The 11,130-nt window shown below is 39.8% G+C and overlaps 1 non-coding gene across 1 annotated transcript; it reads right to left on the reverse strand.

The window, feature by feature from the left end:
* Nucleotides 1-4,752: 4,752 nt before the first annotated feature.
* LOC114513808 lies at nucleotides 4,753-4,857 on the reverse strand. Its single transcript, XR_003685875.1, has one exon. It is a non-coding gene; the product is annotated as a U6 spliceosomal RNA (small nuclear RNA).
* Nucleotides 4,858-11,130: the final 6,273 nt, after the last annotated feature.

Here is an 11,130-nt window from a genome sequence, read left to right on the forward strand (position 1 = left end):
GTGTCGCAGGTTCGATTCCCAGCCAGGGCACATGCCTGGGTTGCAGGCCATAACCCCCAGCAACCGCACATTGATGTTTCTCTCTCTATCTCCCTCCCTTCCCTCTCTAAAAATCAAATAAATAAAATCTTTAAAACAATAGAAAAAATTTTTTGAGGAGAGATCTATGTCTTTACTCAACTTTGCCTTGGACTGCACACTGAAAAACATTAAGACAGCCAGGAAGTAGCAAAGTTGCCATCCAAATGTGTCTGATAGAAACTTCGAACATAAGGCTCCTTCCTGGGGCAGGCTGGGGTCCTCTCAATCACCAGGCACACCCTGTCTTGTCCACACTCTATGTACAATATCCCACCATTCCTTCATATTATTATTCAGGTCAATGGGCAGAAGGAGAAGAGGAGGAGGGGAAGGAGAAAGAGAAGGAAAGCAACATGAACCCTGATGGTAGGCCCTGTCATTGACTTTGCTCTTTCATATGACCCAGTTCACAACAACCCCATGTAGTAGGTAGAGGACTAGAGAGACCAAGGGTTTTGTTCAAAGCCACACAGCTAGTGAAGAGTAGATCCAGGGCTGAAGCCCAGCCTGTGGAACTCTAGACCACCGGTCTATACTCCTCTATGTCCCCTTGTCCCTAACAGCAATGCCCATCTCCATGAGCCCACATGGTCTCTCCCTTAGCTCCTTAGCAGCCACCCTCCCAATCACACCTAAGCTGTCTTATCTTTGTTTTTTTCCAGGATAGTTTATACTATGTAAGTCTCATTGCTTCAAAACTAGGCAAAAGTTTTATGAAGAAGTCTTAAGTCAAAAGCATCTGTCTATGGGACTTGAGCAGGAGACACCTTTGTTGGTTGGTGAGTGAATTGGTTAAGATGAGCTAAGTTGTGCTGTGACAAGAAGTGACCCAAGAAGCTCAGTGACTTGACAATAAAAAATCTTCATGTGTCTCTCATCTAATGTGTCCATCAGGGCCAGCCATGGCTGTGCTCCATGCCTGTTCTTTCTGGGACCTGGGCTGCTGGAGCAGCCACAATCTGGGACATTGCCTTGACAGAGGGAAGGGAACATGGCTCTTAACTCTTCTGCTGGGAAATGACTCATGTCACTTCTGCACACATTTCATTGGCCACATTAAGTCAAAACATGATGTCATTGAGGGAGGAAGGAGCATTTTCCTTCAGGGAAGGGGAGTGGATATTCCAGTAAATAATTCAACTAGCAAGGAAAAAGGCCCATAAAAAGGTGCTGCCTTTTGACTACAATCTCTAAATATCTGCAGGTTTGACCTCCGATGCATCAATCACATGTTTACAAGACTGACCCTTGTTTCTTTCCATTCGTATGCATCACAATCTTAACAACTGTTGTGATGACAAATTATCTTTTAAAATTATTGAAAAGGTGTCACTTTAGAGAATGTGTTTAGAGAAGATACTACTCTCCCCTGTTCACTTCTCCTGCAGTTAAAGTGGTGCCTTCAAGACTCAGGCACTCCTTGGTCATATGCTCCATTATCCCAACAACAGCAGGGGCACATAGTGGCTATTCAACCCAGGCAGAGCCACTTGCTCAGAAATGCTGCTGATAAATGAAGACTGTGTCAGCTCAACTAACACAGGGAACAGCAAGGCAGCAAACACTTTCTAAACCCTGTTCTCTAAATGAAGGGACTGCGCTGGGCTAATCTTTGTCCCCTCTGAATTTAACCAGCATGTGGAGAGAGACTGCGGATGCAGCAAGATGGATTAGCAGAAGGAAGTGAAGAGCTGTGTCACCAAAGTGGTTTCCTTCTTTCCCCTTGATTAATGAAAAGGATGCTCACTTTCATCTCAGAGAGGTCATGTTGGAGAAATGATAATGATGTCAACAGGTGATGGATTTTCTCATACCTTCATTCACTGAACCATGCCAGATCAATCAAGCCCCTTGGAGGTGGATGGGAGAGCTGCAGGAACAATGTCGTTATAATAAACTTGCTGAGACGACACCATGTAATGGGATGGTGGAGAAGCAAGATGGTATAATGTGTGTATGTGTGTGTGTTAAGCTCATACACAGTTTTTCATTGTTTTTTTTGTTTTGCTAATTTTTCCCAACATTTTATTGTAAAAGTTTAAAAATGCATAGCAACATTGATTCATTAACATTTTACTCAATTTGTGTATTATATATCTCTTCTCCATCCACTCCTTACCCATCCATTAAACCATCTTATTTTTACTTCATCTCAAAGTCAACTGCAGACATCAGCATTCTTCTTCCTAAGTACTTCAACACGATTCCCCTTAACTAGAGTTCAATATTTATTCATATATTTTTGTATACAGTTCACATACATTAAAATACATACTTTTTAAGTGTACATTCACTAGATTTTGACAAGTGCATGAATCACTATAATCCAACCCCTTACGAAGATGCAGAATATTATTACCATGCCTGAAATTTTCTTTCCAGTCAAAAGCTGCCCTCATTGTGGGTTAATTTTGCTTGTTCTAGAACTTCAAATAAATGAGTGTATGCCATGTGTGCTTTTTTGTATCTGGCTTGCTCTGCTCAGTACACAGCTTCTGAGATTTGTGTGTGTGTGTATGTGCATGTATCAGAAATTCATTCCCTTCCATTGCTGAGTTATATTTTGTTGCATAAATATCTCTGTTGTTTAATTCACCACCTACAAGGAAACTTTTAGAATTAAGCATTGAGTTTTAAAGAACATATATTAATTGTTGTTATAATTTGTTGACATCTAAAAATTGGGAGGTTTCACATAAAAAATCTGAATTTCCCGTTCCTTTTGAGAATCTGAATATTGGGCAACACTGAGCTCACCTTTCAACAATGGTCTGGGCTGAGGGACATCTGCCAATCTCAGATAGGACATGTGCTCTCATTACTTCCTGTTGTATATGAAATGGACAATTTCATTCATTTATGCCACTTGTTTATCCCTTGACTCCTGTTAATAGCGACCAAGTGCTCAAAAGTAATTATAGAATGAATTAATGAAGGAGTGAATAAGTGAAAACAAGTGGGATTTCATTGATTATATTGTGCCAGAGATCCTGTATTACAGCATATATGAGTCCTAGCTTTGGAATTAGTTAACACCTGATATTTGTGTATGTGTTATCTCATAAGCTCCATTTCCATTCACTCCTTTTTTATGTAATATGGGGATAAAAACCCTAATTTATCAGTTGTTGGGAGAACAATGAAATAACCTATTTAAATTGCCTATCACAACCAGAATGGTAGTTATAATCATCAGTGTCTCCATTATTATCATCAAGTGGCTCCCCACAAGAGAGGAGGTTTTTTATTTTATCTTTCCAATGTGGTGATTTGAAACCACTGAATCCTGAAGGAATATGAATGCACCTAAGAGTGGGGAGGGATTTCCTGATACTTATGCCTTTCTTTCTAATGTCACCATCTCAAGCATGAATTTGGGTTCTATTAGTCCCAAATAGAACCATCACAAAAACCTTGAATCTTGTCAGCTGAACAGGTACTTCCTTTCTCGTGTTTTGGGGGTTTGGGACAAAGAGCATTGGAGAGCTCCAAAGGCCAAATATATAGTCCAAAGGGTAGAGAATTACAGAAGACAAAATCCAGAAATAGACTCAAATACATACATGATGTTAATATATGATGGCATTGCATGCATATCAGTGGGAGAAAGACAGATTGCTCCATAAATGGCAACAACTGGGACACCATCTGGAGAGACAGAAAGTCTAATCCTTATTTCACAACCTTGCACTCAAACAATTCCAGATGGACCCAAGATTTAAACATAAAATAATGGAGCCATTAAATACTAAAAAAAAGTAGGAAATTTTATTATAAAATCTTGATGAAGAGAAAACTTTAGGACTAACTAAAATTCAGAATCTCTATATGAAACAAAGGTATATTTAAACAAATAAAGTAGGCAATTTCTGCCTTTAAAAACCACAGATTTAAAAAGATACAACACATTGAGGAAAATATTTGTGTAAACCTAAGGAAAAGGTCATTTCCTTAAAATAAATAAGCCCTGTAAATCAATAGAAAAAGACTAACAACTCAATAGAAAAAATGGACCAAGTGTTCTTCATTTATAAGAAAATATGAATGGCTCTTAAACATAACATATAATATGCTCACCTACATTATTTGTAAGATAAATGTAAATTAAAACTATAATACCATATTTTTAATTCTGTTTGATCAAAATCAAAATGTTTGATAACAATTGAGAAACAGTTGTATTGGTTGAATAAATATTTCTCATAATTGCTGATGGAAAGATAAATTGATAAACTATGAAGAGCAATTTGGCACAAAATTTTATAAGTTGATATATGTAAAAGTGCAAAATATTACCACAATAATGTTATTACCACATCCATCACTTCATATAATTACAACTTTGTGTGTGTGTGGTTAAAACATTTAAGATCTACCTACACTATAAGCAACTTTAAAACCATACAATACATTATTGTTAACTAGAGTCACCATGCTGTACATTAGATCCCAAGAATTTGTTCATTTTTTAAAATATGGAATGCCCCCTGGCTGGCGTAGCTCAGTGGATTGAGTGGGGGCTGCGAACCAGTGTCACAGGTTCAATTCCCAGTCAGGGCACATGCCTGGGTTGCAGGCCATGGCCCCCAGCAACCGGACATTGATGTTTCTCTCCTCTCTCTCTCTTCTCCCTCCCTTCCCTCTCTAAAAATAAATAAATAAATCTTAAAAAAATATATGGAATGTTGCACAAATTTGCATGTCATCCTTACACAGGGGACATGCTAATCTTCTCTGTATCATTCCAAGTTTAATACATGGGCTGCCGAAGTGAGCAGAGAATTGTTCATCTTAAAACTGGAAGTCTGTACCATTTGACCAACATTTCCTCATTGCCCCCAACCATCACCCAGCTTCTGGAAACCACTATTCAACTCTCTATTTCTGTGAATATGGCTTCTTCTTTAATTCCACATACAAGTGAGATCCTTTGATATTTGTCTTCTTCTGTCTGATTTATTTCACTGAGCATTATACCCTTGAGTTCCATCCATGTTGTCACAGCTGGTAGGATCTCCTTCATTTGTGGCTGAATAATATTCCATTAAATACATACCACATTTTCTTTATTCATCTGTTTACCAGTAGAAACTTAGGTTGTTTCCATGACTTGGCTATTGTAAATAACACTGCAATGAACATGCAAACACAGGTATTTCTTCAATATAGTGATTTTATTTCCTTCAGGTATCTACCCAGAAATGGGATTGCTAGATTGTATAGTAGTTCTATTTTCAATTTTTTGAAGCCCCTCCATACTATTTTGCATAGTGCCTGTACCAATTTACTTTCCACTGACATTGGCATAAACTTTTAAAATTCAATATGCAAATAATACGTGACCAAGAAATTCTACTGGAAAAAGTTATCCTACAGGTCATACTTGGATTGTGTAAAATGTTGTAAAATATAAAGATTATTTGCAATATTACTTGCAAAAGCAAAACAGTGCAGACACCTTATAAATAAATTATTAATAAGATAGTTATGGTACATCCTTATAATGGACTGCTGTCATAGCCATATCAAATAATCTCCAAGATATACGTTTAAAATTGACCAAGGAGTTGGGGCATAAGGTACCAGAATGATAAGTATGGTGAGCTAGTATTGGTGCAGGGGATGATGCAAGAGGGAACAGATAGAGTATAAATGCATAGAATATGCTGCAAAAGACATACAAGAAACCAATACTATAGTTCACGCTGGAGAAGGAAAACTGCGTTGCTGAAGCTGTAGACCCTTCTAAATGTAATACCATGTGCAATGTATTACCTATTATTGGTGTTGTTTTTCATTTAAAAGGCAGTGCAATTGGCCATTTCTGGGTCACTTAAAACAGGGATGACTATTTAGCAGACTATTATAGAGAACACTCAAACATCATTAGAATGGTTCAAATAGATTCCCTAATAACTCAGACATACTAAGAATTTCTCTTTTTTTATCTTTTAAAATATTGTTAATTGACTATGCTTACAGTTTGTCCCATTTCCCCCCTTTATTCCCCTCTGCCCAGTACCACACCTCCCAATCAATGTTCCCCCACCTTAGGTCAGGTCCATGGGTATACATACAAGTTCCTTGGCTTCTTCATTTCCTATACTATTCTTAACCTCCCCTGTCTATTTTGTACCTACCATTTATGCTTCTTATTCCCTGTACCTTTTCCCCATTCTCCCCCTTCCCCTCCCCCTCCCTGCTGATACCCTCCATGTGATCTCTATTTTCTGTGAATCTTTCCTGTTCTAGTTGTTTGCTTAGTTCATTTTTATTTTGTTTTTTTGGGGGGGGTCTGGTTGTTGATAGTTGTGAGCTTGTTGTCATTTTACTGTTCATATTTTTGATGTTCTTCTTTTTCTTAGATAAGTCCCTTTAACATTTCATAAAATAAGGGCTTTGTGATGATGAACTCCTTTAACTTAACCTTATCTGTGAAGCACTTTATCTGCTCTTCCATTCACAATGATAGCTTTGCTGGATAGAGTAATCTTGAGTATAGGTCCTTGCCTTTCATTACTTCAAATACTTCTTTCCACCCACCCTTCTTGCCTGCAAGATTTCTTTTGAGAAATCAGCTGATAGTCTTATGGGAACTCCTTTGTTGGCAACTGCCTCCTTTTTTCTGGCTGCTTTTATGATTCTCCTCCTTCTTTTTAATCTTGGATAACATAATTATGATGTGCCTTGGTGTGTGCTTCCTTGGGTCCAACTTCTTTGGGATTTCTCTGAGCTTCCTGGACTTCCTGGAAGTCTATTTCCTTTGCCAAATTGGAGAAGTTTTCCTTCATTATTTGTTCAAGTAAGTTTTCAATTTCTTGCTCTTCCTCTTCCCCTTCTGGCACCCTTATTATGTGGATGTTGGGATGTTTAAAGTTGTCCCAAAGGTTCCTAAGGCCTCTCCTCATTTTTCTAGATTCTTGTTTCTTTATTCTGTTCTAGTTAAATGTTTATTCCTTCCTTCTAGTCCAAAGCTGTTGATGTGAATCCCAGTTTCCTTCTCATCACTGTTGGTTCCTTGTACATTTTCTTTTATTTCACTTTGTATAGCCTTTACTCTTTCCTCTATTTTGCAAGCATACTCAACCAATTCTGTGAGCATCCTGATTATCAGTGTTTTGAAACTCTGCATGTGATAGGTTGGCTATCTCCTCATCACTTAGTTGTATTTTTTTCTGGAGCTTTGATCTGTTCTTTTCATTTGGGCCATATATTTTTGTCTAAGTGCACCTGTTATGTAATAGGGGCAGAACCTAGGTATTTGCCAGGGGCAGGGTAACCATGTCACTGCATTGTGGCAACTGTATATTGTGGGGGAGTCTGGAGAGGGAACAATGCTGCTTGCTCAGCTCTTGGCCAGCTTTCACTCACTTCCTCCTCTAACCCACAAGCAAATTGAGCCATTCTGGTGCTGATTCTCTGGTACGTGGTTTAGGTGTATGTTCTAGGACCCTGTGGGTCTCTCCAATGAACCTTCCTGTGAGGCTGGGAGTTTCTCTTGCCACCTCAAACCCCCACAGTTTTTTTCAGTCAGAGATTTTGAGACTCTATTCCCCAGGGCTGAAACCCTGTACAGTCTGTCTTACCCCCCAGTTGTTCCTCCCAGTATATCTGCACAACATAATGGGACCACCCGCTCTACCAGCCACTGCCTTACCAGTCCACCAGCGCCACATTGCTGTGAGTCCTCTCCACCCCCGCTGCCCATCTCCACTCCTCCTACCAGTCTGGATGAATGTTCTTTAACTCCTTGGTTGTCAGACTTCCACACAGTTCGATTTTCTGGCAGTTCTGGTTATTGTTTGTTTATAAATTTTTTGTTGTCCTTCCTATGGGTTGTGCAAGGAGGCAAGTGTATCTATCTACCTATGCCTCCATCTTGGCCGGAAGTCCAGAATTTGCTAAAATACATCAGCACTAACACATTTTATTGCATTCAAGATGACAAAAGTATCTTATTAGATTTGTAGACTTATGACATGCATTTGACCTTCAAGTCCCAAGTCTATGGGCATATGACAGAAGGGAGGCTCTTTGGGTCACCTGGCCTCCTGCCATGGCCTTTGGAACAGGCAGGACTTCTTTCCACACAGCATTGGGTGACCAACCCAGCTCCCAGGGACCATCACACACACAGGAATGAAGAACAGAATGTGGTTCTTAACATAAATGGAATTTGGAGCTATTTTCAAACCTAGAACACATTTAAATCATGCATTTTAGCTTCAAATGGTAAACTGACATTTGAGGGTTTACTATTTGCCAAGTCTTTACATGCATTAATCTCTTCTGATCCTCACCATGATTATATGAGGTAGCTCTCCTGTCATTATTTCCATTCATGGGTGAGGAAACTGAGGCTCTGGAATGTTTGTCCAAGATCACAATGAGAGACCCAAAGCCAGGCAGTCTGACTCCAGAAAGCCTCTCCTCTGTCCACCCTACACTGCTTTTCAATCACAAAGGCCTTGCCTCTCACCTGCCACTTATGCTCCACACAAAATGAATTATATTTCTTTTGCTCTGCTTCTTCTAGAACAAAAGCTAGTATGTTATACAAAATAATGACCTCCCAAAAAATCTCCACATCCTAATTCTTAGACTTTGAATATGTTATGTTACATGGCAAAGAGGAATACAATGGAATTAAGATTGCTAAATTAGGGGGTTATCCTGAATTATCAAAGTAAGACCATTATAACTACAAGGGCCTTTACAAGTAGACAAATGTGCAGAAGAGTAGGACAAGGTGATGTGACACGAGAAAGACACAAATGGCCCATTGCTAGATGTGGAGATGGAGGAGGGGGCCACAACCAAAGAAATGCAGATAGCCTCTAGAGGCAGAAAAGACAAAAAAAATAAACGCAAATTCTCCCATAGAGCCTCCAGAAGGAAAGCAGCCCTGCTAAAACCTTATTCCAGCCCACTGAGACCTCTTTAAACTTCTGACTTTCAGAAACTGCATGATAATAAATTTGTGTTTTTCCTCCACTAAATTTATGGTAATTAGTTACACCCAGCCATAGAAAACTAAACGATAATGACAAGTGCTATAGAGAAAAAAGTGGGGAACTCTTAAAAAGATTGTGGGTGACTTAATAGACATGTGTAAATGAGAGAAGTGATTACATGTTACCAACTCCATAAAAGAATAGGACAGGAAGTTGAGCTTGAAGTCATTAAGGACTTGAGGTTGTACCAAAGGTCTGGATATATGTTGTCTAACAGAACTTTCTGGAATGATGGAGGATGTTCAGGTAGCATCTGTACTGTTCAATGTTGTGGGCCACTAGCCAACATGTGGCTACTGACCACTTAAAATGGGGTTACTCTCTCATCTTCACCATCACCTCATACACAGTAGGTCCTGATATAGCATTTGAATAGAACTGAACCCATGTAAGTCTGAATAGCTTTAAATGCTAATGTTGTGTGTGTGATGTTAGGTATTAGCTCTGCTGAGAATAAGTGTGCTGCTGGGAAAGACATTGTCCTGAGCTAAAAAAAAAAAAAAAAAAAAAGGCTGAATCCCATGGGGCTGGGTAATTCAAAGACACCTGGAAATTCTCCTTCTCCCCTTATACCAGCCTCAATCCAAGACTTACCTCTCCCACAAAACCCATGCCTGCAATATCTTCAACAGCAACAACAACAAATTTTATTCCACAATTAGCAAAGAAGATTATTGAACACCTATTAGTGCCAGGACATTTAACTAGAAGCTGTGGATGCAGAAAGAGATTGAAGGTTGCCTTACAGAGAGAGATTAGAGTTCATTTGAGCTTCATAACAAAATACCATAGGCAAGAAACACTTGTTTCTCACAGCTTTGGACACTGGGAAGTCCAAGATCAAGGTGCCTGCAGAATCCAGTGTCTTGAGAGGGACTCTTCTTATTTGTCTGCAGCTTTCTTCTCACTTGCCCTCACATAGTGGAGAAAACAGGATCTAGGTCTCTTCTCTTTGAGTCAGTCACTAACAGGAATGGACTTGTTAGGGCCACAGTTCTTTTGACAGATCTGCAGATCACTGCCAATCTTAGCTCAGTGCTCTGAATGTGCATGGGCCCCCTCACTCTCCCCACAAAGCCTCTGAAAGCTAATTCAGGGCAGATGGAAACTGGTTAGCCTTCAGTCATTTCCAATCTTGGAACCTCCAAAAATAGCTAAACTCTAATGCATATTTCAGGTTAGACTTGTTTATTTTCCCTCTCTCCTGAGCCAGAGCTAATTTCCCCAGAGGGGGAAAGAAAGCAAAGGCTATAGCCAGAAAAAGAAAAAAAAAGAATAATCGGTTTCAGTTCCTCCCTTGATTGCCCATGGGGTAATGTCTCCTGGGTTCACATGTCAATGCTCTCAGAGGCCCTGAGAGCAGGACCTTTCCTCTCCATGATCACGATGTTCAAATATATCCAGCACCGAAGTCCAGCAGATCCATGTCCGATTCTGGACACAGGATTCCAGGTCCTCTCAGTTTGCAAGGGGTGAAGCAGGAGTCAGCAGATGGATGCCAGTCTTGGACCTTTCCCAAGAGCCAAGCAGGAAAAAAAAAAATTACTGTGGTTTAAACTCCAAAGTGAGGAAGGACCCTGGTAGACCTGGTGTCTGCAGAGCTAAGGGCAAGGGTGGAGTAATGCTGAGTTGGTCTTGTGCACAGCACTAGCAGAAAAATTTATTATTTAGATGTATTAGTATTGATACAGGGTGCAGCCAAGAGGGGGGCCCCAAACAGGGATTTGAAATGGGGTCCAGAACTCAAGGTATCTAGGAAATATTAGACATAAAGATGTCCTCACCCCTTCCTCTTCAGGTGTGAGTTAAGGAAAGGGACACATGGAGCAGGAACATGCAGGTCTGTTTTGCATAGGAACAGCTTTGCAGTTAACCTCTGGCATGGTCATTTAACATATCTATAACCTTTAACTGGTTGCATAGATATGTTAAATAGCTGTGGCCATGCTCTGAGCCAGGGGGATGGAAGTGACTTCCCCCCAAGATGTAACTGGGGGGCAGGTCCCATGAGTTACAGCACCTACATGGGAACTTG

Source organism: Phyllostomus discolor, chromosome 3 (assembly GCF_004126475.2).
Source record: "Phyllostomus discolor isolate MPI-MPIP mPhyDis1 chromosome 3, mPhyDis1.pri.v3, whole genome shotgun sequence".
Taxonomy (NCBI): Eukaryota; Metazoa; Chordata; class Mammalia; order Chiroptera; family Phyllostomidae; genus Phyllostomus; species Phyllostomus discolor.